The following is a 26,892-nucleotide window of genomic DNA, read 5'->3' on the forward strand; positions in this document are numbered from 1 at the left end:
TACACTTGTAAAATTGATTGCATTTAGTCTGCTGTGGTTTGTTCTTACAGTATCATACCTTCAGGAATTTGGCACAAGTATAAACACTGAGGGGTGATCTAATGTGTTTATAACATTATTTTGCACTGCTTGTTAGGCACATGTAACATGTTTATGGTGTCCTTTTCAAGACAATATGAAAAGTCTCAAATATGCAACCCTGAAGAAAGCATCAGCTTCCAGTCTTTGGAAGTAGGCTTCTGTAAATGAAGAAGGAAACCTCAACACAAACCATAATTTACCTTTTTAAATACTTCCAACATATCATTATGCAGAATAACAATAAAAAATTATCATCTATGAGAGCCAGTGTCTCATCAGCATGTATATATTTCTCCTGTCAACATTACCCTAACTCACCAGATGAAAACACAGTCTTAAGCTGCTTGAAGTTACAAGAAATGTGTGAGTTGGATGAGCTGTATCAGAGTGAAAATGGCTACAGAGCCATCAGTATTAAAAATCCAGTTTGTTCATTTGGAAGCAAAAGAAAAATGTTTCTTTTTTTTTTTTTTTTTTTTTTTTCCCCAAGCAGTTTTTCATGGCAGCTTCAGGTTAAAAGAAGTTCAGTAGGTTAACATAAAGAAATAATATTTGAGATAATTTAGTTTTTATTTAAGAAATTGATCTTGGGAAAATGATGCTATGTACATCTACTTACTGCAGCTGCTCACCCAGTTCTCAGAGCAGAGACACAGGGCATACACTTTGTTCATTGGATTTTTATCCTTCCTATTCAAAGAAATTAAATCCAAAATGTCTACTGCTGTATGTAATCCACATGGTAAAGAAAATCCAAGGAAATGGCTCTTTGGTTTAGCCTTTGCATCCACTTCTACTCTATTAAGTAACTCAGCAGTAAAGAACATTGTTCCACTGAGGTGATTCCAGACTGTCTTATATTGACAGAAGTCTTAAAGAGCCTGAAAGGTGACACAACACCAACTCAACGGACGACCTGGACATCTTGTTGAAAAATTACACTACTGGGTAAAGTTTACAGTCATATTTACTGCTTTTTTAAAAAAAAAAAGTGACTAATATATATTTATTGGAGCAGTTGTTTTATTGACAGCAATTGTGCAATCCTACAGCCAGATTGTTTTCCTCTCTCACAAGCCTTGTCAGAGAAAGAAAGGGTGTTGTCTGTTATTTTGTCAGGATATTGTAGTTCATTAAAATATGGTGAACAGATATTCAACAGCATGTGTCCTTGTTAACAGGAAGTGAAAATTTCTTCTATGATGCTTCCTTTTGTTGTGATTTGTAAAAATTAATCAACTCATGCAAAACATTAACCATTGCTCGTATAGGATTACAGAAGCAAACCACATTCTTTTGAGCAGAAAAACGTAGGATAATTCCTTAAAAAAGGATGGGGAAGGGGAAGGGGAAGAAAGGAAAGGAAAGGAAAGGAAAGGAAAGGAAAGGAAAGGAAAGGAAAGGAAAGGAAAGGAAAGGAAAGGAAAGGAAAGGAAAGGAAAGGAAAAAGGAGAAAAAAAGAAAAGACAACTCCAAAAAAGTGAGTTAAAACTTGTAGAAGTACAATGTTCCAATGCAGCTTTTAAACTATTGCAGAATGTACCAGAAGTGATAAACAATGCTGCTACTTTGAAATCATAAAAATAACTCACATTGTATCACAATGAGTTGCCATTGGGATGAATTTGAAAATGCCTGACAAATAAACATGGAAACACATTACTAAGCTTCTAAGCAGAATTTTCTCATCATCCAAAACCCCCAAACTTATAATAAGAAATAAAGACAGAAAATCTGTTACATGTAATATTCCTTTAGCACAATACTGTTCAAAATTTCTGCTGAGGTATCAGCAACTCTGGATCAATCACTGTAAGAAGAAAGTGACACACCTTTAGATTGTTAAATTTCTTTATGTTCTTTAAAAGTAACAATGTGTTTGCTTAGGAGTTTCTGTTAAGAAAACGAGAACTGAAGGTAATTTCTTGGCATTATCATCACATCTGTAAAACTTGTCCATGAATTCTGAGAAAGTCTGTGCCAATAACTGATTTTTATTTATCAAACTGGCTTCCAAACTGAAAGGAAAGAAAACATTAGGATAACAAAACAGAAACCAACAGGAACTGCTGTCTTATCCAGTAGCCAATCAGTTACAGTCTGTAAGGGGACACGTCTTCTTTTCTGTAGGCTCAACACTTCCCACAGATCTGATCTAACCAGATTTTCACAGGGTATTTGGGGTACTCTTCTCTGATTTAGTTGTTTCACTTCAAGAATGATAAATGTCTATCTGAACAGAGATTAAAAGTCTAGGATGTCCCATCTCCCCAGTGTGTGGTTTACATATCAGACTTGAGTCATTCTGACTCAGTGTACACTTAGATGAAACAAAACAAGGAGGTTTATTTCAAAATCCCTTCTGAAAGTCTCCTCAAACAGGCAGGGGTCTTCTCTGCCTAGTGCCTTCTCCCAGATGAATGCATTAGTGACTGGACTTTAGGATGAAAGGTGGCATCACTTCCACCACTTCTTGCTTATGAATCTAGCCAGTTGTGTCCTGGGGCTTTGCATTAATGCTTCTTTATGCAGTTTAGGAACCAGCAGAAGTATTGCCCTCTTTTTAAAGACTTTATTTCATTTCACTACTGCATTGTTGCCTGTCTTTGAGCAGCTGTATTTGGCCAGGCTCTACTAAGAACAGTCTCTAGAATATAAACATATTTCAGTTTTAGAAACTTCCTTTGTAGCACATGAATGATAACTTTAAAATAGTAGAATTATATATTTTTAAAAACCTTAGTAAAATAAAGATTATGCTGTTTTGTTTGGGGTTTTTTTGTAATCCACTGACTTCTATTTATAAAGCTGTCCAACAGGCCTCATATCTACACAGCTATTTCCTTTTTGCCTCAGTATTCAGTCAACTTGTTTATCTTTATTTCAGGCTCCCTTCTTTGGGCATGCAGTGTTTTTAGGAGAAGTTTTTTGTTTTCTTCAAGAAAACCTACGAAACAAAATTGTAAGCAGCAACTCTAAAATAGGATTGATATTGTCAAGGCTCTCCATCATCTCCAGATTCTTGAATATTTGGTCCTCAACTAAAATTTTGCCAGTTTAGAGTTCCCTTGGCAAAGTAGAAAGCAGAATGCATGCATCCTACCTGGGTTATGTGTGTCTGACAGCCTGGAGTGGTTTGTTCTTCAGTCAGAATGCAAAATGCATCTGAATGCATGGTGATGCATGCCTCGTTGGTGTCAATATTGACTGGGCTCAGACAAGGCAATCATTTGCTGAGGAATATCTCAGGTGTTCTAAACAGCTTGATTGAAAATTACTTGTCATGTAGAAGTATAGAGGAAGAGTCAAAAATGCATGTAAAGAATATAATTTCTTATTTATTCCTGCATATTTGAATAGTAGGATTAACATGATATTAAATTTGGTAGGATTGTCGAAAAGAAATTTTTTTTTTCATGTAATTTCTAAAAGATTGAACTTTCATTTGGCTTCTTAGAGGTATTTGCCCTAGTTTAGTAAGGAAAGGAGATTTGTGCAACCATAGCACACATGTCCTGTTAATAGGTTTTGAGCACATAGCCTGATTTGAGACAAATTTTATAAAGTAGTAGATACTCCTTTAAAGTTATTAAGAACTTCAAATTTTTGTTAAAGAAGATACCCAGGATGAGACTTAAAATGAAGAGATCCTTGCTCTCTCCAGGAGAGGTCTGAGAAATGCTACAAATGTGGCTTCCATCAGTTTGTATGCAAGAGTCAAGTTTCATTTGTTGTGATTCTCACAGACCTGAGGAAAGAAAAGGAAAGCACTGTTATATCCCAGGAACTCCTGAACTCTGAGGGCATGGATGGCACATGAGCCATCAGAGTCTGAGCTGGCTCCCAAATGACAGCTGAAGTCCAAATGACACTCTGTGTGTCATTCTGTCACCTCTAACTTTTCTTTGCTGTTCTTCACAAACAGAACTATTTTGCTGAATATATGAATATTACTTTTCTGAGTCCTACAAGTATTCTTAAAATAATAATGGTTTTAAGTTTCAAACTAGAAATTACAGCTCTTTCTTTTTCTGAGAATTCATGACCTCACTTCAAGTTCAGTATCTTTGCTCTGTTTTCTTTATCTCAATACTCCATAGTTCTCCATTTCCTCTCAACATGCCTTATTACTATCCCTGTTTCCAGGGTTGCATAAATGCATAAAATTTGTAAAAATATCCTTTAATTTCTGTCTTCAAATTCTGTGTCTGGCTGGCCAATGTAACATTTCAGCCCAGCTACAGTAAAGTTGTGTGTTGTAGACTCACATCATGGGCTAATAGCAATAGAGGCCAGCATGGCATCAGAGCCTGTAGCAATAAAATATTGTAGAGCTACATCTTAAACAGATGTAGAGTTAGAGTTATAGGAGAACAAAGTTTGACAGATGCATGTTTGATCTCTGAGTAAGGATTCACAGAGAAAAACTGGAATTTCAAATGACATTACAATTGATAGTATTGCATAGGCACTGGCTGAAAATTCTTCTGGCTGAGGACAGCAGAAATGCCATTCTGGTGTTAAAACAGCCATAGATTAACTTTACATTTTATGAAAAAGCAGCATTAAATCACAACAATGCAATGGCAGTAGAATCCATACTGACAAAAAAATACAGGTGAACAGAATCTGCACAGAATTCTTTAAGGGATCTTGATCATAACATTCTGCATGCCACAGATTTCTAACAAATGGTTTTTATGTGCCTGCAGGAGACATTTGCAGGGTGATTTCCTTAATTATGCTACTGTATTAGTACAAATCTGTGTGCAGTAAAAAATATTTTTTCTAGACCTTGAATATCTATCAACACACTGAAGCCCTAAACAATTTGTGGTTTGTGGTTAATTTTGTTGTCGCAAACAAAAGATGTCAGACTAGTTGTTTTCTCCAGTGTCCCACTTCTAGTATAGAGGTTCCTTGGGAAGCATTAACCATGAATCAGTCAAGTGCTCTGCTTGTTTAGACAGGTGGAGTACAGATATTAAACTTCTACAATAAACAAGATACCTATGTGAATATGACAGAATTTTAAAAAGCAGTATTTTGGCATGTTTTCTAAACCACTGTAAACACTGTGCATATGCTGTACTGTAAGCCAGAATTACTCACCAGGTCTGCCAGTCCCCAGAATCAGTGTTTTAAAAGGCCATGTACAAGTCAGTGAAAAACAGCTCATCACTTTGGTGGTTCAAGATAGGGTAATATTTTACTTTTCAGGAAAGAGAGGTATGAGTTACCAAGAAGAATATCAAGAAGTGGTATATATGAAGCAATGATACTTAGCCTTCTGTTCATAGCTATTATTGTAGAGAAGACTTTCTGACATTGACAAAAGGTTAATTTTTAAATAAAATAATCTTTCTGGAAGTTATCCAAGTGTAATTCACTTGCAGATTTAACATCACACCTTGCTTCTGTCAGTATATTCTGTGTGGACCAAAGTTGCACCTTTCAGACAAAATGCCAATACCCTGACAAAATATATAAAAAATGCACCTGTGAAAAATCTGGCATTAATTATAAACTGTCTCCAGTGGCTTTAACTACAGGAATGCTCTTGTTCAGTGGCAAAGTGCTTGCATGGAAACTTGTGTTATTATTTTAGGGCAGTTTCTCAGATGAGTTTTCTATTTCAACAGCTAATTGAAAAGGATTTGCAGGAGCAGCCACATTCATTCATTCATTCATTCATTCATTCACATGAACCTCCTATTGATCTGTAATAGGGGCAGAGATACTGTTCTCCTGGAATCATATAGCCATCAATTCTTCTAAGGTACTTCCAATTTGGTACTATTTTGGAGAGGAATAAAATGTACCCACACGATAAATGGATCATTTTAAACATCAACCTCCAGGTATTCTTTTATCCATTAACCAAACATAGCTTCCTCACCATCCAGAAATACAATATTGTGCTGATTTGCATAACAATTATTTAACTTTACTGATTTCTACTGTAACTTGTTAAAATGTTTTGAAGTTAGAAAGGCTCCTGCAGTGTCTTTGGTCAGATATTTATTGTTTTGGTTCAATTTCTTATGAATTTTAGACAACACCGAGAAAATGATAACAGATAACATTAATTAAAATCCTGTTTGAAGAGGAGTTAAACTAAATTAAGCAACTAGAAATTAGGCAGATGCAGAATAGCAATAATTGTGATGACATCAGTTTTAAGTTATGCTTTTCTTCTGTGATCTATCCCATACAGATGGGACAAGCATCTTCAGAGTTTTTTCATAGCAAAAAACCAACACCAATTTATTTGATACTCTTTGTGCCTAACTACTCTTTTTCTTTTCATGAGTCATTAAGAAGTCTAACATCCATATGCAACCTAATTCCATTTCCTAATTCCCAGTAGTTGAAGTCAGTGCTAAAACCAACCTGCTCATGATTTCCATGTTGTTTTGAAAAGCCAGGTCTTAGACCTCATTCTCACCATTTGAAAAATACATTGATTCATTCACCATTTTCAGGGAAACCACCTCTCCTGTGCAAATATTATGCTTGATTTCTGATTACTCTTGTTGGACTTTTTTATAATGTAAAGTGAGAAAATAGACATTTTGAGAATTTTAAGGAATAGTCTGAAGTAAGTTTTCTTTTTAACTAATGGAAGGGTTGGATGCTATCCTTGCTGTCACCTGGACACAACCTCAATGTGAGGCTGAAGTGAGGAGGAAGGGCTTCAGTTAATGAGGAAAAAAAGCTTTTTAAAAAGCCTTTGATTTGCTTTATATTTGCAGTAGTCAAGATCCAGAAGAATGAGAGCTGGCTAGATGGCTGAATAACTGGATGCTTGGGCACAGGAGATAGCCTGGTCTGTGACAGTGTCTCACAGAAATGAGAAGAGACCCATGAGAGATGAAAATTAGCTTTTTTATCAGCAGACCCAGGTGGGACTGCTGTGACTTACAGTGCAATGAAAGCAGTAGGAGCCAGTGACTGACACGGGCCTGATCAATGTCTCTGGTGGCCCCGAGAACATTTGGCAGCAGAAAAGAAGGTGGGTAGTTTATTGCTGTTTTGGCAGAACTCTTGCTTTTACTACATGAGATGAACCATGTATCTCACTTCACTACAGCAACTCAGAAATAATGTCATTTTGTGTTCTTCTTGGCCACTGTATAACAAATTTTAGTTATTCTCAATGCAGCCTTTGTCTGTGGTTGCTACAATTTCTCTGTTTAAGAGTAACTCTGCTGGTCTCACCAGGTATTCTATAAAGGAAATTTGACTTTGTCATGACTTTCCTCTTCCCACAACTGATTTAATATTGGTTGAGCTTGACCTGTAACACAACCCAAAGTACTTTGCAAGCTTGTCTCTGTCTATCTTCCTACGAGCAGTGAATTTTTTGGGCTGCTGTTCTATTTTTATATTTCTTGCTTATATCAAAATCTGACACCAGTTTGCTACATTTTTGAAGAGGCCAGTAAGATTTTAATTTCAACCATTGCAGATACGCTGCCAACCTAGAATTAGTTCTTTTGGTGGGAAAAGCTTACCATAGGAGCCATAAAGCACTTGTCTTTCTTTTTACCATACCCCCTTTAAACAAAAATCTGTGTTTTTCTAGCAACATAGATTTCTCTTGCAAAAAGCACCAATAGCAAGTGAATAATCAAGGCTTTCCACCCCCAAGTTCTTGCACTGACTACCAGATATTATAATAATCTTCATTCAGTGGGTTAAGACATGAACCAAAGGTCTCACTGCATGATTCTCAGTGTAAAACCGTAATGTTTTGTACTATTCCATTTTAAATGACACCATTTCTCTATAGATCTTTGTGTGAATCTGACCTTTCTCAAAGGATATTAGAAGAATTAATTTAAAATGTGAACAAGAACCAAAATTACCTGAGGGTCATTGTAATCTGCAAAAAATACATCCCATACAGTAAAATAAACTTACCATCAGTTGCACACCAACCAAAACATCCATTTTAGGGTGTAATCAAACTGATCATTTTGTACCAGTGTATCTTTGAATCATATGTGGAGTTACAGTATTAAAAGAAGATGGGCAAAGCATTTTTCACCAGTGTTCATGTATAATAATCTGAAGAATCTGTATGGAGACCTTGAGAATAAAACTTGCAAACCTATGACTGCTTTAGGAATTCAATTCCATCTGTATGCACTACTAAGGTCTCTTTTCTACAGGTACATCATATATTTTACAATACTAAAGAGGATAACAATGCAGCATGCAACAAGGGCACATTGGTAATAATCCCATTCCCATTAAATATTTAGAATTCTGTCATATTTCATAATTGGAACATAGAAGTAACAAATTACAACAACTCCATCTGATGAAAATGACTAGTTAAGTATTAAAAGCTGTGAGAGAAAGCCATTGCTTGAAAACAAAATCCTCAAAGGGCAAAAAAAAGATGTAGTTACAATAATTTCTAAATGCTTTCTCCTCTTGATTTTTTTGTTTTGTTGCAGTGTTAGGGCAAGAACATAAATTTCTGGATATCCTGGACATATCTGTAATATCAAAAGAAATAATTTCATCTCTCTCATCTATAAAATTGAAATATTACAGCTTGTATAGGCTTGGGGCTGTTCTCATGAGACATGGAAAACCTCAGTTTGCAGTGATGCCCCTGAAGTTTTGCACTGAGTCAGACCCTGACACAAATCATAGCAGCTCTAATGCTGTTCCACTTGGAGCAATGGATACAAGTCTTTGGCTCTGTAGCTGTTACCACATAATGAGATTGGAACTACTAATGAAAAATTGGAAAGTACAAACAGGGAGAGCTGCAGCCTCAGCAGGTTCCAACAAAGTATTTGAGCTTCCCTCAGCTCTCAGACAGTTTTTAAAGGTTCAGGCAGACCCTGACAAGCAGTACAGAGCTGCAAAGCTACGTCCAGTGGCAGCACCTGGGTGGGAGAAGGGCAGCAGGGCCTCAAACTCACACAGCAATGCCAGGGATTTGTGCTTCCTGTAACCCACCCAGATTTGTGTTTGCTCTGTGCAGGCAGATCAGAGCAAAGCAGATGGGCTGAGGCTGGTTCCCACCAGTACTGAGTTATACTGGTTATAGCTTTAGATGACAAAACACTGTCTGTTTTTCTTTTAGGGAAAACACCCTAAAAGAGAAAGAGAAGCACCCACAATTCCACATGAATGATGCTTTCTAGTCATCTTCCCATTAAAAGATCAGTCTCCTGTAATCATGTCTGAATTATTTCCTTACGAAGTAGTTACACCAAAATCTGTCATAGTTCATCTATGCCTTTGTAAGGGTCTATAAATGAAAGTAAAACGTCTCCAAGTATAGTAGTTGGATATTCTAAAAGTTTAGGAACATTCTAGCGCTTACATTTTAAATCTTATTACAGAAAATGCATATTTCCAAAGGACAACACAATTTTTATTACCAGATATCCAATGGATTTCACACCGTATTAGCAAGTTGTGGGCAATTAACAAGATTATTCTGTTCTTTGACTTCAGACTTTAGCCTTCTTCAGTCTGGAATACCAGTTTTTTAAGATTAGTATTTTGTATCTGAATATTAGCAGTAGAACTGAAAACTTAAACTTAACTTAAACTTAACTTAAAACCAGTTAAAATCCTTTAAATTAAATCACAAGTCATACCCAACATTAAGTTGATATGGTGCAACACAGAGAGGTCTGCAGGGAGTGACTCAGTATATTCATAACACATAGTTTTATCATAAGCTCCCTTAGTCTGCATATGTAGATGGTGTGGATTTCCTGAAATTTTGATGTACACAATAAGAGTTTGATTTAGAGTAAATTTCAAAATGTTTACTTGCTTTGCTTAATATGATGGGAAATGTTTTGAATTTAAGATTTTCTGTATAAGGCTCTAAATCTCTTACACTCTCAACCAACAATGCCAACTGTCTTAGTCACTCATGTCATGTAAAATACCTATTAGATGATGATCCTCAGGAACAACCCAAGACATCCCCTCCTTAGCAATATTTTCAAGTCCCACCAGCTCCTGAGTAGTGTAGGAATTTCAAATGTGGACTCTGAGCATTTGTTCTATTGGTTGATCTGGTTATGGCATATACAATGATGGAAGATTTATAAATGCTTGTGTAACATAGGAAAGAGGCTTCTGAGAAGCAGGGAATCTCTGGGCCAGCATAGGCAAAGCTCCAATAACATGGCCAAGAAACTGCCAATTAGTTGTGGTTGCTAATCAACTGTATAATATTAGCTGTAGGTGCTAAAACGAGAACCTTTGCTAGAAAAATGTAGATAAGAAACAAGAATGCATCATAGAGCATTTTTTTAAGGTAGGTATTTCAAAATGTCTGCAAGATGTTATATCTGTCTTTATCACCTGCTCAGTGCAAGAAGGAAATGGAGTGTTTCATGCTGGGATTTATAATCTCTGTGGACTGTACCATGGTATCAAAGATTAAGTCAGCTACCATCTGCTTCATTTTATGCAAAATGGATGTGGCCCTTGAACTTCTGGCAGTTTTCTAATTCAATCCTCCACGCAGATTTCTAACACTCCTGCTTTACAAGATATCCTATTATTCATCTCAGACAGTAAATTTTACTAGTCAAGGTCAACTATTTGTTGGCCACGTAGACAGTGAGAAGAGTGGCAGGGCAGAAAGGCTTCTACTCTTGTTTTTCATAAAAGCCCTAAAAGAATGCTCTGAAACAGTATGTATATGTACACTTTTCACTGTAATGACCCAGATTCATTCTTTACCACAAGATTTCTGCAAGTGGCACAGAAGTACTTGATTACTAGGTTTTACTCTTTTAAACTTTTTTCTTGAATACACAAATCCTGTTAAAATTCAAGACTAAAGGTTGAGAAAGGTGATAATTCAAGAAGCCTGATGCAAACAAATATTTTAGGAAACTCAGCCATGTCATTGACGTTAGCATTTTGATTTTAGGAAAACTTGCAGAATTTGAGATCTTTCTCAGAGTATCATTCAACTTTAATAATGTAAAAGTATAATTTTTCTGCATAGTCAATACCTTTTAAAAATCTTTGTTCAGTGGTTAGATTTTTTACATTTATCTTCAAGGCAGCATTTTATTACATGAGGCTGAAGTAATACTTTGTAGTTACTATTAGAAAGAAACTTAAAATGTTTCTATCTTCAAGGATTCCAGATTTGGTGGAATGCTGTGGTTCTCTGTTCATAATGCACTGCAAATTAACACTGTGTTTGTTACATTTCATGTGTGAAACATGCTATGACATTTCACTTCTTTTAAAAAATTCACTCTTGCTTCATTTTTCATTTATTAAAAACAAAGCATGGACTGTTTTTCCAAAAGTCACACCCGGATCTGCCTGTAAAATATTTTAATTTTTAATTTTAAGATGTTGAAACAGGAGGTGTAGCTCCAAAAAGCCATTATTGTTTTCAAAGTACATTTTGAAATTTTACTATTTATTATTAGGAAAGATAGAAATCAAGAATACCAATTGTACAAAGGTGAAATTAATTCACCTTTTGAACTCTCAATGTACACATATTTAGGATTTGATCCTCATAGTCCTAAACAGTTTATCAAATCCAGGGATCCATTCATATTCAGATAAAGGCTGTGATAGCAGGGATTTCTTATCTTCAAAGAAGGAGAGAATTCAGAATCTCAGTAGAAAGAAAACCTCCATACTGCTGATAAGAACTGTAACTGTTTCCTTTGAAAACTGACACTAGGAAGGATTCCTGTTCAGGGAAACCTGAGTGATATCTTTAAGTAATAATGTCTGGACTTAGATGTCACACACTGCAAAATGCAAACGTTTTGACAAGAGAGCATGCTAAAAGTTGGAGCTTACAGGAACTGCAATGGGTACAGCAGCAGACTGAACTAGAGCAGTAGCATCCTGGAAGTGGCAGTCTAAACAGAGCTCCCATGGTTACCAGCATTTTCCATTTGTTGTCATTTCACTCTCATCAGAGAGACATTTATGTCACAGTGACTACTGATAAAGGAGTCTGTGGCACGCCTGCAATAGTGACTCCAGGTTTCAAGGACTGATGGCTTTTCAGAGACATTCCTGCTTTAGCTCCTTATGATGGATTTTGGCATGATGCCAAGACTTTAATTTTGCATTGCATTAAATAAAAATCCAACCAAATAGAAAGAGTAAAGTATTAACTATAGTACAGATAAGGCACCTCTTCTCTATGCAATATTTTGGCAGAATGTTTATTTTTCGGGCTATTATCTTGACCAACAAGAGAAATTCTAAGGCTCAGGTAGGTCCAGGTGCATATTTACTGTCACATCTCTCAAAAGCTGTTAGTCTGTTGTCCCTTTGTTAAATGTTAAGTCAAGGAGTCTGTAAATGCCATGGGGCATGGAATGTGTGTAAACTGTCTTCAGGACAAGGAAGAGATTATGTGCTTCCTATGTGTTACCTGATAGATTCTGGACCAGAAAAGGATGCAACAGAAAGCATTTGGGAAGATTTGAAGGAGACTGTAAAATTTTCCTCAAATGTTATTCTCATGCTATCTCATTCACTTCCAAACTGTGCAGTTTTGACCTTCAAAATTTCCCTCAACTTCCTTCCAAGAAACGTTTGAGCCCACAGGACAATTTTGAAGATGTTTGTCTTCAAAACTTACTAACTGAACTTACTTTGAAGGGGAACAAGGCTGGCAAACACAACAGAGAAGTTATTTTTCCCCTATAATGATTTAGCCTTTGATGCATAGACAGATGGTCATGATCTCGTCCTCCTCCACCCATGGATTTTTCTAAAATGACACCCAAGTTTTTCTTGGCAGCAGTTAGAAAGTCTGGCAAACAGCTCACTTCAGCTCCAGTTATATTGACCACATTAATGCAGAAGATCAGCAAATGAAATGTTCCATATTCATTTGGAAGAGATGAACTAGAATTTGCAATGAAATAAAATAAACATGAATTAGAAACAAATGCCAGCTACTTACCTCCACCCTTATATTTAAGGATTTCCTGTGGCATGTTTTTTTTACAGAATGAAGGCTTCTTAAGGGAGTAGCATTTAATAGAATTAGATTTCTGAGAATGTCTTCATGGGCAGAATAAAACCACTTGCTCTGAATGTTTTAAGGAATATTAGAGAATAACACTTTCCCTCCATTCTCCAGGGACACCAACTCTTCAGATGAATGTTATCTCTAGATTTAATATCAGAGCTTTTCACACTTCTCTGTGCTTGTCATAAACTCTCTGGAGCACGGGAAAAGCAACCAGGAATGTGACTAATTCCCACTCGAAGGCTTCTAGCTGAATATTTTTTTCAAGGCAGTGCCTACCATCCAAGATACATTTCTTTAGCAAGGCAAAAATGAGGAAACCATGCTGGCAATTCTTTTTGCACGCAGTTACAAGTTAACTTCTCGCTGGTACTGTGTGCTGTCACAACTGCACACAGTACAAATTCACATTCTGAATTCTGTCCTTCTTTGAAGATAAGAAATCCCTGCTATCACAGCCTTTATCTGCTTGTAACTGCTGGTCAGGTTAGTACTTCTCTACCAGTATATGGGCCATCACAAAGAGCTTTACCTGTGGCAGCTAAATAACATGGACAAGGTATATCTGAAGACAATTATATTGTAATTATTTATTCACCATCTCTTTAGAAGGGACAGTAGGCAGAGCTGTGTAATATCTGCTATATACATACATATATGTAAATATAAAGAAATCCCATTTATAAAAATCCTTCCTTTTTTTTTAACAAAACTTTAAATACTAACAAGTTACATCAGTGAAGATATCTTGTGATGATAATTTGTTATTCCACCCAGACCATCTATGAGTCTGATTCATTGGCATGAGTAATATAAAATTAACACTGAACTTAAGGTGTTCACAGTTCCAAGCTATCTAAAATAAGTTTCTAATTCTTAGATACTAAATTATCAAAACCTTCTGATCATTCTATGTAGCAGGAAAACTCTTGTGCTTGTGTAACTATGTTTATAAGAATTGCACTCGGGCAACTGTATACTAATTCCCAGCATTGTATTTACACACACTGAAGCAAGTTTATGAATCAAATCTCTTCTTTCAGGTCTCTGAATATTTTAAGGAAATGTCCACTATTGAATCACAGATAGCAGGATTTGAAATGCCATCTTAAACCTCAAGCACGTTCAGTCCTAGTTTTTCATCAATTCTTATCTTTGCCATAAATCACACCCTCCTCTGCTGTAAATATTCATTACACAGCTGCAGCTCCTCCTTTAAGCTTGCTAGCACAGCTGGAGCTGGAGCGTGCAGACCAGATGGCCAGTCACACCCCTACTTCCTATTGTCTGCAAAACACAAGAACTGCTGCCAATAATCTCTGCTTCTGGGCCCATATCTTGTGTGTTTTAACTAACCATTCTTCCCTCAGCTAAAAATCTGGCCTCTATCACACGTTCAACACCATCATATTTCCTTAAGGGCTTCTTCTACTATTTTATTAGCATCCTCAACTCATTTTTTTACCTTTTTTAGATTTTTTTCATTAGAAAAGTCTTTTTCACCTGGTTTAGCCATATTGTGCAATGGAATTCTATTGTGCATTAATTCCAATACTTGTTCTACTTTAGCAAAACAGCAAAAAAGAAAACAGCTTTTTTTTTGGTTTTTTTCTCCACACTAGACACATCATTTCTACAATAACATATACATAATGAAATGATATATCTTATATCTATGTATGTTAAGAGCAAATTCATGAGGAGTTAGAGAAAGCACCAGACTTACAGTAGGAAACAGGTTTGGCAGTTCCTGTACAGCACTTTGTGGAAGTGTGGCCATCAGCTTGGATCAATTGTCAAGACTCCTCAAGGAGAACTGTGGCAACAGCAGCTTGTAAAAGAAATGGATGAAAAAGCTTGCTCTGCTGGAAAGATAACAAATGAGATCATCTTTCTGGTGGTATAGGGAAGCTAGGTCTTGGTATATTAGCACCTCAGTGATGTTATACTGAAAGTGCTGGCTAAATATATACACAGTTTTTATTAAGGCTTTAACATTTGAAAAGACAATACTTACCATTAGTTCCTATGATATAGAAACGATATTTAAAATTACTAATTATTTGTTTGTTTGTGTGGGTGTTTGGGGTTTTGTGCAGTTTCATTTGTTTGGGTTTTCTTTAATTACTGTCATCTGAAAAGAGTTTGAAAAGCATAAATAAAATAAAATAAAGACAACAACAAAAACCCTCAAAAAACCAATCTCCTCACCTTGGGAAGTATAGCTTCAAAATCTCTAGTTTTATTCACCAACCTTTTTAAGAGAGCCATTTTGATGGCAAATTTTTTGTTAAACAAGTATACTCCTCCAAGCCAGTACAGCTCTCTCAACAAATATGAGGTCTCTACAAAGAATTTTAAACTCCATGTGTGCAAGTTTTATTGCTAATAATCTAGTCACAATTCATGAGTCCAGCCTTTCTGCTGTACCTGTTGTTCCATTTTCACAAGTACAAACCCAGTCCCCCAGTCATTTTAAATTATCAATCATTTTCAAGAGCAACTGTTGCTAATCCCTGTGCTCAGCAGTTCTTTCTTTTTGAACTGTTCCATTTGAAGGGAAGCCAAGCATTTCTCTATGGGTAGCTTTTTGAAAAAGGGGGAAATATTCTAACACATTTGCATGGCACTTAATGTCTAACAGTTAGGGGGAGAAAACAGAGTCTGAAGAAGCTGAATTTTAAACTGTTTATTTGGAACATAGAAAGACAAAGAATGTTTTCAACCAAAATACTCATGATCTTTTTCATTCTTTAAAATTACCTTTTCATAAACCAGTAATGCCTACAAGCTTGGTGCAGTAAACAGCAGATAGTGTTTGTCCTCAGAACGTTTGAAAGAGTGAACCCACTTCTAATTCCGAAGAGAATCTACTCAGCAGCATCCCTCTGCTGTGAAATTCCTGCAGCTTTCTAGACTTGCTTGAGTTAGCAACACCTGCCAGTTCAAGATGAGAGAGGAGGATGTCCCAGTGGGGAGATGCTGGCAGAAATCTTGCCAGTGCAAGGCAGCTCCCTCTGTCACCTCTGCTGCTCACTGAGGAACAGAGGGGGAGAGATGCAGTCTCCTATTTAGGGCAAATCCAGGATGGGAGCAGGTAGTTAGCCCAGTTCTTTTAAAATTCCTCCTCAAACACAGCCCAGTCAGGATAAACATGAAACACTAATGTGATTGGTTTGGTTTTTGGTCTCTCATTTGCACTGTTAGGATTTAAAAGCTCTAACAGCTTCATTCTCTCAGTGGTCATGAGCCCTTGACTTGTTCAATCAATTACAGAATTCCAGTTTCAAAGTAAAAGGCATAAATCATGATTGCATTAAGGAAGGTAATCTAATTATAGAATCACAGAATAGTTGAGTTTACACCTGAATAGTGTCATGAGTTACACTTAAATTCTAGAATCAAATATCCCTGCTCAAGGAGCAGCAGCTAGAGCAGGTTGTTCAGGGCCATGTCTCCAAGACTGGAGACTCCACAACCACTCTCAAAAACCTATTCCAGCATTCAGTCACCCTCAAGGTGTTTTCTTATGTTTAGATGGAATTTAATGTCTTTCAGTTTATGCTTATTGCCTCTTGTCCTGTCATGAGCACCACTGAGGAGAGTCTGGTCATGCTCTGCTTGGAAAAAAAAAAAATGTTCCTAATAATTTTAAAGTGTAATTGTTTAGTAGCACCTGGAAATCCAATCTACCTCCAAAATGACATAAACATAGGTATGAAATGATGTGGTAAGCCTTTAGTCATGATTACAGGAAACATGTTCATGCTCATCATCCTGAGCACTGTTTAGTAGTGTCTATCAGCAACTCCTAAGGAGCAGCATGAAAGACAATGTGAGCCCTGAGAGGAACCTTCTCATAGCCACGACAGAGGCATTCCTTAGTGCAGGAGCTGCAAGAAATCTTGTTCAATAGGTACATAATTCTTTGCTGTAGCAAGTTGCTGCTCAGTGGGGAGGCAAAAGGAGCTCGAAGAATAGTACAAATTATCTATTAGTTGTAGTTATGTTTAGGCTATAACAGATGTCAGCAGCCTGACAGACCAGCCTGACAGACCAGACTAGAGCACTTCTAGTCCTTTCTGCTTACCGGTAGGACTGGGGTCACACTCAGCACTGTTCCCAAGGGTGCTGTGTTTGGTGAGTGCAGTCAGAGCCAAGAGGGCAGGCTGTGCAGCTCCAGAGATGACTCATGAAATGCTCTCTGATGCTGAGACAGCTTGGCCTTGCTCTTCTGGAAGCTTCTCACAGCACAGAAGAATACCCTGTAGTGATTATTATAGAAACCTACATGGTTAGTAGTCGTGTATCAAGTGTAGTGTGCCTTTCTGTACAGATTACTAGAAAGATCCAAAAGCCACTGGAAATAACATTTCAGAGATAATCATAGTCTTGCTCAGTGTGGGTTGAAATGACGAACTCTTCTGGAACTGCTGCCTCTGGAAGCAATTGACAGACAGGTAACCTTAAATAAAGTGGGCAACAGTGGGAGCCAGTTTGTCAGTTCTTGAAGAGCTAACACATATCATTAAGAAAATTAAATCCTACAATACAGGAAATATGTCTCTGAATGCTTAGCTTCAAAACTGGAAAATATTTTTGCTTGGTGCCTCATCTGTTTCATGTCAAACTTCATTGACTTTGTAAAATGTATTCAGCCTTGTGAATTGTTCCGTGATGAAATTCGTATACAATATTTATTCTGTTATACTGGTAAAAGTTCAGTGAGTGGGATCTTCTGTTCTGCAGAATTAAACTATAACTTTACAGTGATTCTTAATGTAGTATCTCTTTTAATCTTCACAGAATACATACATCATGCCCATAGGAATAACTCATAAAAATAAATCACATTGACACATTACATGATATTTTCTAAGACCCTGCAGGGTGGCAGTGGCAGCAGCCACTTTTATTTAGCATGTGTCTATTCCCCCAAAAGCTTTTTGTCCTACTTTTAATTTGGCTTTACATCATGCTAAACAGTCTCTCAAATGTAGAAAAATCTCAAAACAAATTATCTGATATTTCATTGCTAACCTTTCTAAAGGCTGACTGTAGGTCAGAGACATCAGTCCATCCTCTGTGATGAAGTTCTGTATACCTATAGAAGTTTTTCATGTGCAGTTTTTAATGCAGAACCATGAGATAAATGTAACAGTTCTGTTATTACCTTGTTCCGTTGCAGTTGTCGTTCCTTATATCCCAAAGTATCACTGCTTATCATTCACTGGTAGTCTAAAAAGCAATGCCACTGGAAACAGCTCTTGTCTTAAGAAATCTCTTCAGGCTTCTTAAAACTGTTTTCTTATTGATCAAAATTAAGTCTCTCCCATGGGGAAAAAAATGGGGTACCTCTTTTTAGCAAATAAAAGCTGTTCAGGTATTATGTATTCTGTAGTGGAAAGGTGGAAAATATGCTCTAAAAATGTGAAATGCAAATAAGTAACAACTCATGGCAAAGAGCTAAGTTTTATTTTATTTCTAAGCTACAATTGCCAAAATAGCTGTAAAATGTACTATAAAAAAATATTCCTGCTTGTTTGGAGTTGCTCAAGGAATGGCCTTGTCTCACAGACTAAGGAGTAAAACATTTTTCTTTTTAGATATATATACCTCATGCTATTTTATCATTTCAGTTTTATAATTTCAGTTTAACCACCATAAATGCAATATAAACTTACATAGCTGCAGCATAAAGCCAAAAATACCTAACAAACACCACCTCTTCCCAGCAGGCAGGTGTCACTCAAATGATACTCTAATAGTTTATCTTTTTATTTGATTTAAGGACAGTTTAAAGGCTATATTGATACAGAGTTGCAACCTATTTTACAGTGGTTTTATAATATCGGGTAGGAGGTGGAAACATGGAAACTGTTTCCTGTTGAAATAAATACATATTTTAACATGTGATGAGTGAAATTGGGTGCATGGAATTTCACATGGGAAAAAAAGTTAAATTCATGATCTCTGCATTAAAAGAATTTAGAAAATCATTGCCTTCACAGGTAATAGAAACTTAGGTATTCTTTAGGTATTGTACGGGTGTAAGGAAATGCAGGTCATTTGTATAAATTTTAATAATACATCTCAAGGCAGTAATTTTTAAATGTATTTATCATAAAGTTTGAAAATATATGTGTAGGACAGAATCTCTTTAAATATTTGCATATCAAATAGCAATAATGAGGGGGTTTTAGATTAACATTATTAGCTTTTCTAAATGAAGGTAGCATATGCCTACTGGTAAAATGTATAAATTATCTAAGATTTTGCTTGATGTACATCTACCCTATAATCCAAAATTAAAATATAGTCTTACAGGTATGTAGAATGTTACCCAGTTCTAGTTTTAAATGTCAAATTACGTAAAATCTTTTTTATTATGTGTTTCATTTGAAGATCTTGTAGTTTGGTTCTTCTTGGCAAGCCTTTAAGGGAGGTTATTGTCTACTCTTATGTTACATGTGAGGCAACTGAGATAAAGAAAATTAAACTTACCTATATGAAGTTACTTGATTATTGACTGAGTTGAAAGCCCAGAAAGAAAATCATAGCTTCCCTGAAGAGAAACCTAAAGCTTTGAGATGGTTCAGGAGGGCAAGATTCTGCTGCAAGTCTTCTATTTGTGCTGCTAAAATGTTTTCCTTAACATTAAAAATAAGATCAAAGAACATAATATTTAAAATTGTGAAATGGAAGGCAGTATTCAAAATTATGTATACAACAGTAGCCTTCCAGAAACCTTAAACTGAGTCTGACATTGAAAAAAAATTGCAAACTGTACAATAATTCTTGCCTCCCAGAGATAAAAGTATGTTCTGAACTTGAGCCTGGGCTCAGCAACCCCTCAATTTTCAGTTCTGAGCCAGTACCCTGATAGCAATGCAGCTGCTTAGGTCTCTAATAACCATCACTTCAATCACCATCAGCAATGAATGTAAACTTTGGAATTGCCTTGAGCTATATGATCAATTTAAATTTTTTGTGCAGTTTGAAAAAGAAGGGATTAATACAAAACAATGTTAGAAGAAAAATCTCTTGACTTTGAAATAACCATTTTTCTTAGAGAACATAATGAAAAATTTCCACATGTAATATGAATTATTTTGACAGGCTGTGACATTTCTGCTGGAAATAGTTCTGAAGGGACAGTGGATGGGCTACACTTTGGTCCTCCTTTGAAGACAATTGCTTCATATCCATTGACTTCAATGAGAACAGAATTATGGCAAGTACCTTTTATAACTGCTTTATTCTGGTTTTTGTTTACCGAAGATAAATTTCTGCAGTTGCACTGCCAGTTTATCTGTTTGTCTTTCCAACAGCTTTTAAATGAATTTTCCAGTTTTTATTCAATTTAACAGAGGGAGCTTGTTTCCAAGATAGTAAATCTCTACAAGTTTCATGAACATAAGAATTTGGGTAGAAGACCCTGAGCCCTACTAGGGCAAAAGCAGAGGGACACTGACCTTTAACCATTTGGCTTGGTCTGTCCAACAACCAAGAGGCAACAGCTTGCATATAGTAGCAAACTAACCATGATACCCTGTGCTAATCACAGTATGTTCCATACTGTAAAAACTCAACTTTACAACTAAAGATAAGGTGATCTAGGGAATGTAAAACAACTGACTAAAAGCTCATATTTTAACTTGGGACTTAGTTTTCAATGGCAATATATTGATGCTGCATTTGATGGAGAACAACCACAAGTCTTCACCATCAAGACTTGGATCTCCTTGAATGACTTTCAGAGTCTTGGAGCATATTTACCCTATTGACAGCATTAAAGAGTTTCATTACTTGATGATTCTTTTGCCATGATTTCTACAAATATGGCTACTGAGTAGTTAAAATAATTCAACATGAACCAAAGAAATTAATGAAGGATGAGCTCTCAATAGCCACTAAAAACAATAATCAAATGCAACTTCTTGCTTGAGAAATTATTAATTTTCTTATTGGCAAAAAGGGGAATATATCAGGTACGGGATTACTCTGTTCGTGCCTGATTCTTACATACTTCTCTGAGTGTCCTGTACTGGCTAATGATTGATCTTTCTCATTAGTCTGGAAATGATGCAATACCAGGAACAGGCACTGGGCCAAAGCCATTTCTGCTCTCCAGAATCCCACTGAATAGTCACTGCATTGAGAACATATGAGAGACTAAACTGAAAAGAGTAACTCTATACTGGGCTGTTATTTTGGAAATTGGCTACTGGGATAGGTGGACCTTTGGTCTGAGCAGCATGGTTTTCTTATGTTCCCTATTCTTATAAGCTGTTGAAACTTAATTTAAAGTTGTATTTCATTCAGAAGCCTCTTTGCCATAAGGCAGCTCCCCAGAACCTGCAGCTGTGGTAGAATTATGGCTCTGGAGGTCATAACTACTACTGTATAAGCACAGAAGAACAGAAAGCATAAATAAGCTGTTTAGAAAGTAAACTGTTCTTCAGAAAAGAAAGTAAAATCTCAAAAATTCACTTTCTTTGAAGTGTCCTTTAGCTCTAGACTTGAAACCTGTATACCTGTATAGAACAGCCCTCTACATGGCGTAACATTCACATTTTCCATGTTAGTTTCAAGTTTAAGAGCAGACTCATAAAATTTCTGATGGATGTAATCTTGAATGGGACACTGTACTGTTCTGTAGCATCTGGAAACTAGGTAGTTGCAACAAGTATCTGAATGTGACAATGTCAAAATCATGTGACTGTATAAGACAGTTCATCTGCATGTGATAAAAGAGGGGTTCAGATGAAAGAATAACCATGATAATCAAGTATCTTCAGTAACTGAGACAACTCCTCCAGATTTTCCTATGTTAAGAGCCATATAAGGGCAAATTATGGGGAACAAGATATATTTTATGAAGCTTAATCTTAAATGATTAATGTAAAAAGAATATTAAATGTAGTTAATCAATAGTTCTCTGGGCAGAGCACTTGCAATACGGTCTCTTATTTCTAACAGAAATATTTATGTAATTAACAAGGAAATTATAAATACGTGTGACAAGGAGACTGCCTACAATTGTATTCCCAAACAAAAATCAATCTGATGTATTCTGCAGATATTATAGGAAACAATAATATTGATTATATATGAGGAGGGAAATACTTTAGTATTAACCATGTCTTCATACCAGGGTCCACCTATGATGTGGCTGCAACAATATTCAAAATAGAACTTCAATTCAGAGCTTTGTTTTTCTTCCTAAAGCCTTAAAAATTCCATATTACCACTCTACTGACTTAAGAAATGAAGTTTCTTTCAGTGTACTTTGAAGTGTAGTTCTATATGTGCATGGTATAAAGAGTTCCTACCATTCTTCAAAGTTCTGATTTTCCTCTGTAAATGTGGTCCTCTCATTAGTTCCCCAAAGTGCATCATCTGATGGTCCCTTAGCTGTGTGAGGGGCAGAAACTCTTCCCATCAGTTCCAAGCAGGGAATTAGTTTTGGGTAGGAATCTCATGCATGAGGGACCCATCTGGGACTGGCTGATGAATGGCTGTAGTCAGAGTTCAGTTAAATTCTTCCAAGCAATTTGAGAATGTAAAACATTATCTATGGGTTATATGGCTTTTGATTACATTAAAGCAATTATTTCCTGGCTCATGTGAAACTTTGGAGATGAGGAAATGTTCAAAAAGTTCTGTGGAAAACAGATGGATGATTCCACTTCCTGTGGCAGACAGAATACCAGAGTTTTGTCTGCCAGAAGGGAACTGCCTGAAGTTACCTTTGCATCCCTGGGTTCTTTGGTCACTAACAGGGATTGACCCTAACTACTCATTTCTTCAGTAGATGCACTAAGAGTCTCTTGTTTTCCTTTCCTTTAATCCTTGTTTCCATGACATGCATGAATGTGATCTAATTTTCCTTGGTTGAAATTGGCAAGTGAATTTGTGATTTATTAAGAAAACTCATCCATCCCCATGAACACAGTGTGCAAGTGATTTCTCTAGAAAACAAGGCTAAAAGTGGTGATACTAATGTTTTATCCTTTCTGCAAATTAGCTGTATCCTGCCTACCTAGCCAACATCATTCAGTGTGAGAACTTACTAGTGGGAGATGCTTTGCCCCAATGGCTTTCACCAGTAATGATCGTCCTAGAGGTCTTTCAGAACTGTTCACGTTGAACTGTGTGATGTGATCATCATAAATGATGTGTAGTGAAAGGCATATAGTTCACATAGGAAACTTAAAACATTGTATTATTTCCTCACTGAAAATAAGTCCCCTTTTTAACCTCAGTTACAGGACTCTTTGTTGTAATCTGTGTTTTCTGAGTTTATAAGTGGGTTCTGGGGTCTCTTAAAATGAAGTAGTTCAAAGTGCTGCAGCTGCCCAGCCCCTGGACTGTTGTTGCCAGCAGTCTGTCCGTCCGGTAGCGGGGCCGTGCTGATCCCACAGCCTCCCCGGGCGCTCGGTGGCACTGGCCGGCTGCGACACCCGCTGCTGGCCGCCGTGCCGGTGTCACCTCCCAGGAGCGGGAGGCAGGGCCATGCTGAGAGCTCCTGAACAGAAAGGTTGAGATACGCTGAAAAAACCCAGCTTTCTCCAGGGATATCAATCTGCTTTCAATGTAATGAATGCTTTAATTAAACATCTAAACACGTTTCTATTAAGCTTTAGATCATACTGATTTTTAAAGCCACCTTTAAAGACAATGTAATTTAGATTAATTTTATTAAGCTTGTGTAAATCTCTCGTGACTACTTACTTCTCTGTAAGTAGCAAAGTACTATAAAAGCAAGAAAACATTATGTCTCTTTTAGCATAAACTTGTTGATTGTTGTAGGTAATTTAAGAAATACTGGCTTTAACAAAACGAGTACCCAAGACAGCTCCTGTGTGAATTGAATTTAACGTCATTTATTTATTTAAACTGCTTACTTCTTCACTGGTTGTGTTTCTTGAGCTAGGGGAAGATGAGGAGTGTTCCAGCACTCATGGCCACGAGCTGCGCCGCGCTCGTACTGGCGTGTACCCGCTCGTGCTGGTGTGTGACTCCCGCGGGAAGCGCGGAGTGCAGGGCATGGAGCGGCAGCAGGGACTGCGGGAAATCACTTTCCCCCGGCCGAACCGTTTGGAGTTCTGCTGCCCCGCCAGCCTCTCCGCGGCCCCCAGGCCGGCAGGCGCAGGGCGGCGGGGACGGGACGGGACAGAACGGGGCAGAGCGCGGCGCTGCTCCAAACGCGCCTCTCACTAAGGCCCGCGGCCGGCGCGGCGCGCCACAGTCCCAGCCAGCCTGCCCCCGGCCTGGGCGGGACGGGATGGGGCTGGGCTCCCCGGGATTTCGTAACCGGCCCTGGGGAGGGCTCAGCCGGCCCGTCCCGCCCCGGGGACCTGCGGCGAGGAGCGGCCCCCGACCCTCCCCCGCGGCCGCCGCTCCCCTCCCCCGGCCGGCGGAAGGACAAATAGTCCTCGCCGCATTGTTCGGCCCCGCACAACTTTGGGCCGCTCTCGGCCGGCGGGTGGAGCGGCGGCCCCGCGGAGGGGCGGCGGCCGGGCGGGCACGGGCACGGTCACTGTCACCGTCACTGTCACTGTCACTCCGGTCCCCCGGGGCAGCGGGACTCGGGCGGCGCTGGGGGCCGGCTGCGCTCGGCGCGCCCGGGGCTCCGCCGCGGGGTTCTCGCAGCCCGAGGGGCCGCTGGCGGGGAAGCTCCCGCGGCCTCGGTCCCGCCGCCCGCCCCGGGCTCTGTGGTCGCGGTCACGGCGGGCGGGTGTCCCCGCTGTGCCCGGCCCGGTTCTGCTGCGGGGAGCGGGACCAGGAGGAACCATCTCTGATGGGGCCTTCCCGCCGCGATTTCTCCTTTCAGGCGCCTTCTTTTTTTTAACCTCGTTCCCCCAGACAACTTTTGTAGGAATTCCTCTTGAGAGGAGGTCCCTTACGGCGAGCGAAAGCTTTTACTCACCGCCTGCTCAGCCACAAGCACTTTGTCAGCGGCAGAAAACAAGTGAAGTGTAGCTGTCAGTGCCCCACAGAAACAGGTTTTGACTTAACAATAGTCACTCTGAATATTTTCTCTCTGGTCATCTCCTAAGTAGTTCTCTTTGGCGACAGGTTTCACCATTGTAGCCTCCTGCAAATGTTCTAAATCTTTCTGATTGTAGAATATGTTACATAAATATATGTTATATAATTTTAATTACCGCGAGGTAAATATAGCAGGCAGCAAATTCGGTTATCTGTAAGATGGGCTGTACTGATAACAGCAAGCACTGCGTAATCATGAGGCTTGGGCATAGGAACACAACTCTGTGCTCTTTCGTAGGATACTTTTCCACTCTGTTTTGCAAGATGTAAGAAGAACAGAATGCCTCTCCAAGAATTTAATCCAGAAGTTTCATGCATTACAAAAAAATATTTTAATTTTTTATTGGGTCAAGTCAGCTTCCAGGTGAAGAAATACATCAGTGAGAAAATGGAATTGGTTTGTCCATCCTAGTGCAAGAAACAATGTTGTTATCTCCTTATTGCTGACTCCAAATGAGCATTGCTCTCTGTACAGGGAAGTTTACTGGAAGAAATAGAAAGAATTCAGTGGTTTAGGTGAGGTCAGGAATTTGTTGTAAAAAACCAAACAAGAACAACAACAAACTGGAGCAGGGAAGAAGGTTTGCTGACTTTTCTTCAGGGCTGTGGATTTGTCGAGCAATAGCATTTATCATGAATAAATTGTTGGCTGTGGATGCAATCTGACCACATACATGTTGATTTAAAGGAGCTGTTCCAGTGAAAACTCCATCCTTGGTCAAATGCTCTGTTGGGGATCACCCTAGGAGTTTGTACAGTTTGAATGGTGATGGTGAATTAATTCAGCATCTGTAATTTTGAGAATAAATAAGCCAAAAGGAGACATGCAAGCTTAATGATTCTATTCACACAGGCATGATACATTAAATAGTAATACGGAATACATTTTCTCACATCCCTGAATGCACAACAGCTGTCTGCTGTATCAAATATTTTTCCTTTAAGGAGTGGGTGGAAAGCAATTCATGAAGGCTGTGAAAACTGCATATGAGTGTGATTATTTTCAGGGAGTTGTGCTCAAGTGATTTGGGTTTTATATTCCTCTTAATTTTTTTATTATGTTCTGTATGTAATTCTTCATTTTCATGGTCACGTTGAAGCATGTGGAAGAACGCTGCCATCGCCATCTGGCAAGTAGCAATTCCCTGATAGCTCTGGTTGGTCGCTGACCATATTGATGTTGGTAGCTCAGCTGTCAGGGCAGTTACCATAAAGATTTACAGTTGTATTGTGTGTTCTGTCAGCGTCTGGAGTTCACTGATGACTTTGTGTGCAGAGGTTTACCTTCCTATTACTTGCACTACTCCATGACAGACTGAAGACTTCTCCAAGGGAAGGGTATTTATTTACTACACTGATACTTCTCTTGGTAGGAAATTCATTGATGAAAATATTTTTAGGAAAGCATCTACAGGAATACAGTCCTGATTGCTGGAGTCCTAGCTTGTGAAATCACCAGTAAAATTATTAGTGCTTATGATTGCTCCTGTATTTTTCTTCTATTCATCTGAATTGTTGCTCCCTACATAGTGAAGACCTTTTATTTTTAATGAAGTGAAAGAAAAGAGGGTGTAACAGAAACAAAAGGGGGTAGCATTTTAGCCTGCTACATAATGTACTGGAAAGGTACAGTCATGTCACAGAGGGGTTGGAAGTTTTTTATTTTTGTGTGATTTATATACTATGTTTGCTGTATTTGCACATGTGCAAGGAAAGAACCATATCTAGGA

General features: G+C 38.0%; 1 long non-coding RNA gene across 1 annotated transcript; it reads right to left on the reverse strand.

Moving 5' to 3' along the window:
* Positions 1 to 83: 83 nt before the first annotated feature.
* On the reverse strand, positions 84 to 25,284 carry LOC139596901 (uncharacterized). The gene is made up of 4 exons (XR_011681483.1): positions 25,041 to 25,284; positions 17,196 to 19,755; positions 14,832 to 14,970; positions 84 to 3,829 (listed from the first exon to the last, which is right to left on the reverse strand). It is a non-coding gene; the product is annotated as an uncharacterized lncRNA (long non-coding RNA).
* Positions 25,285 to 26,892: the final 1,608 nt, after the last annotated feature.

The sequence above is a fragment of the Agelaius tricolor genome, unplaced genomic scaffold, assembly GCF_023055355.1.
Source record: "Agelaius tricolor isolate 1412-34295 unplaced genomic scaffold, bAgeTri1.0.p SCAF_16, whole genome shotgun sequence".
NCBI classification, from domain to species: domain Eukaryota; kingdom Metazoa; phylum Chordata; class Aves; order Passeriformes; family Icteridae; genus Agelaius; species Agelaius tricolor.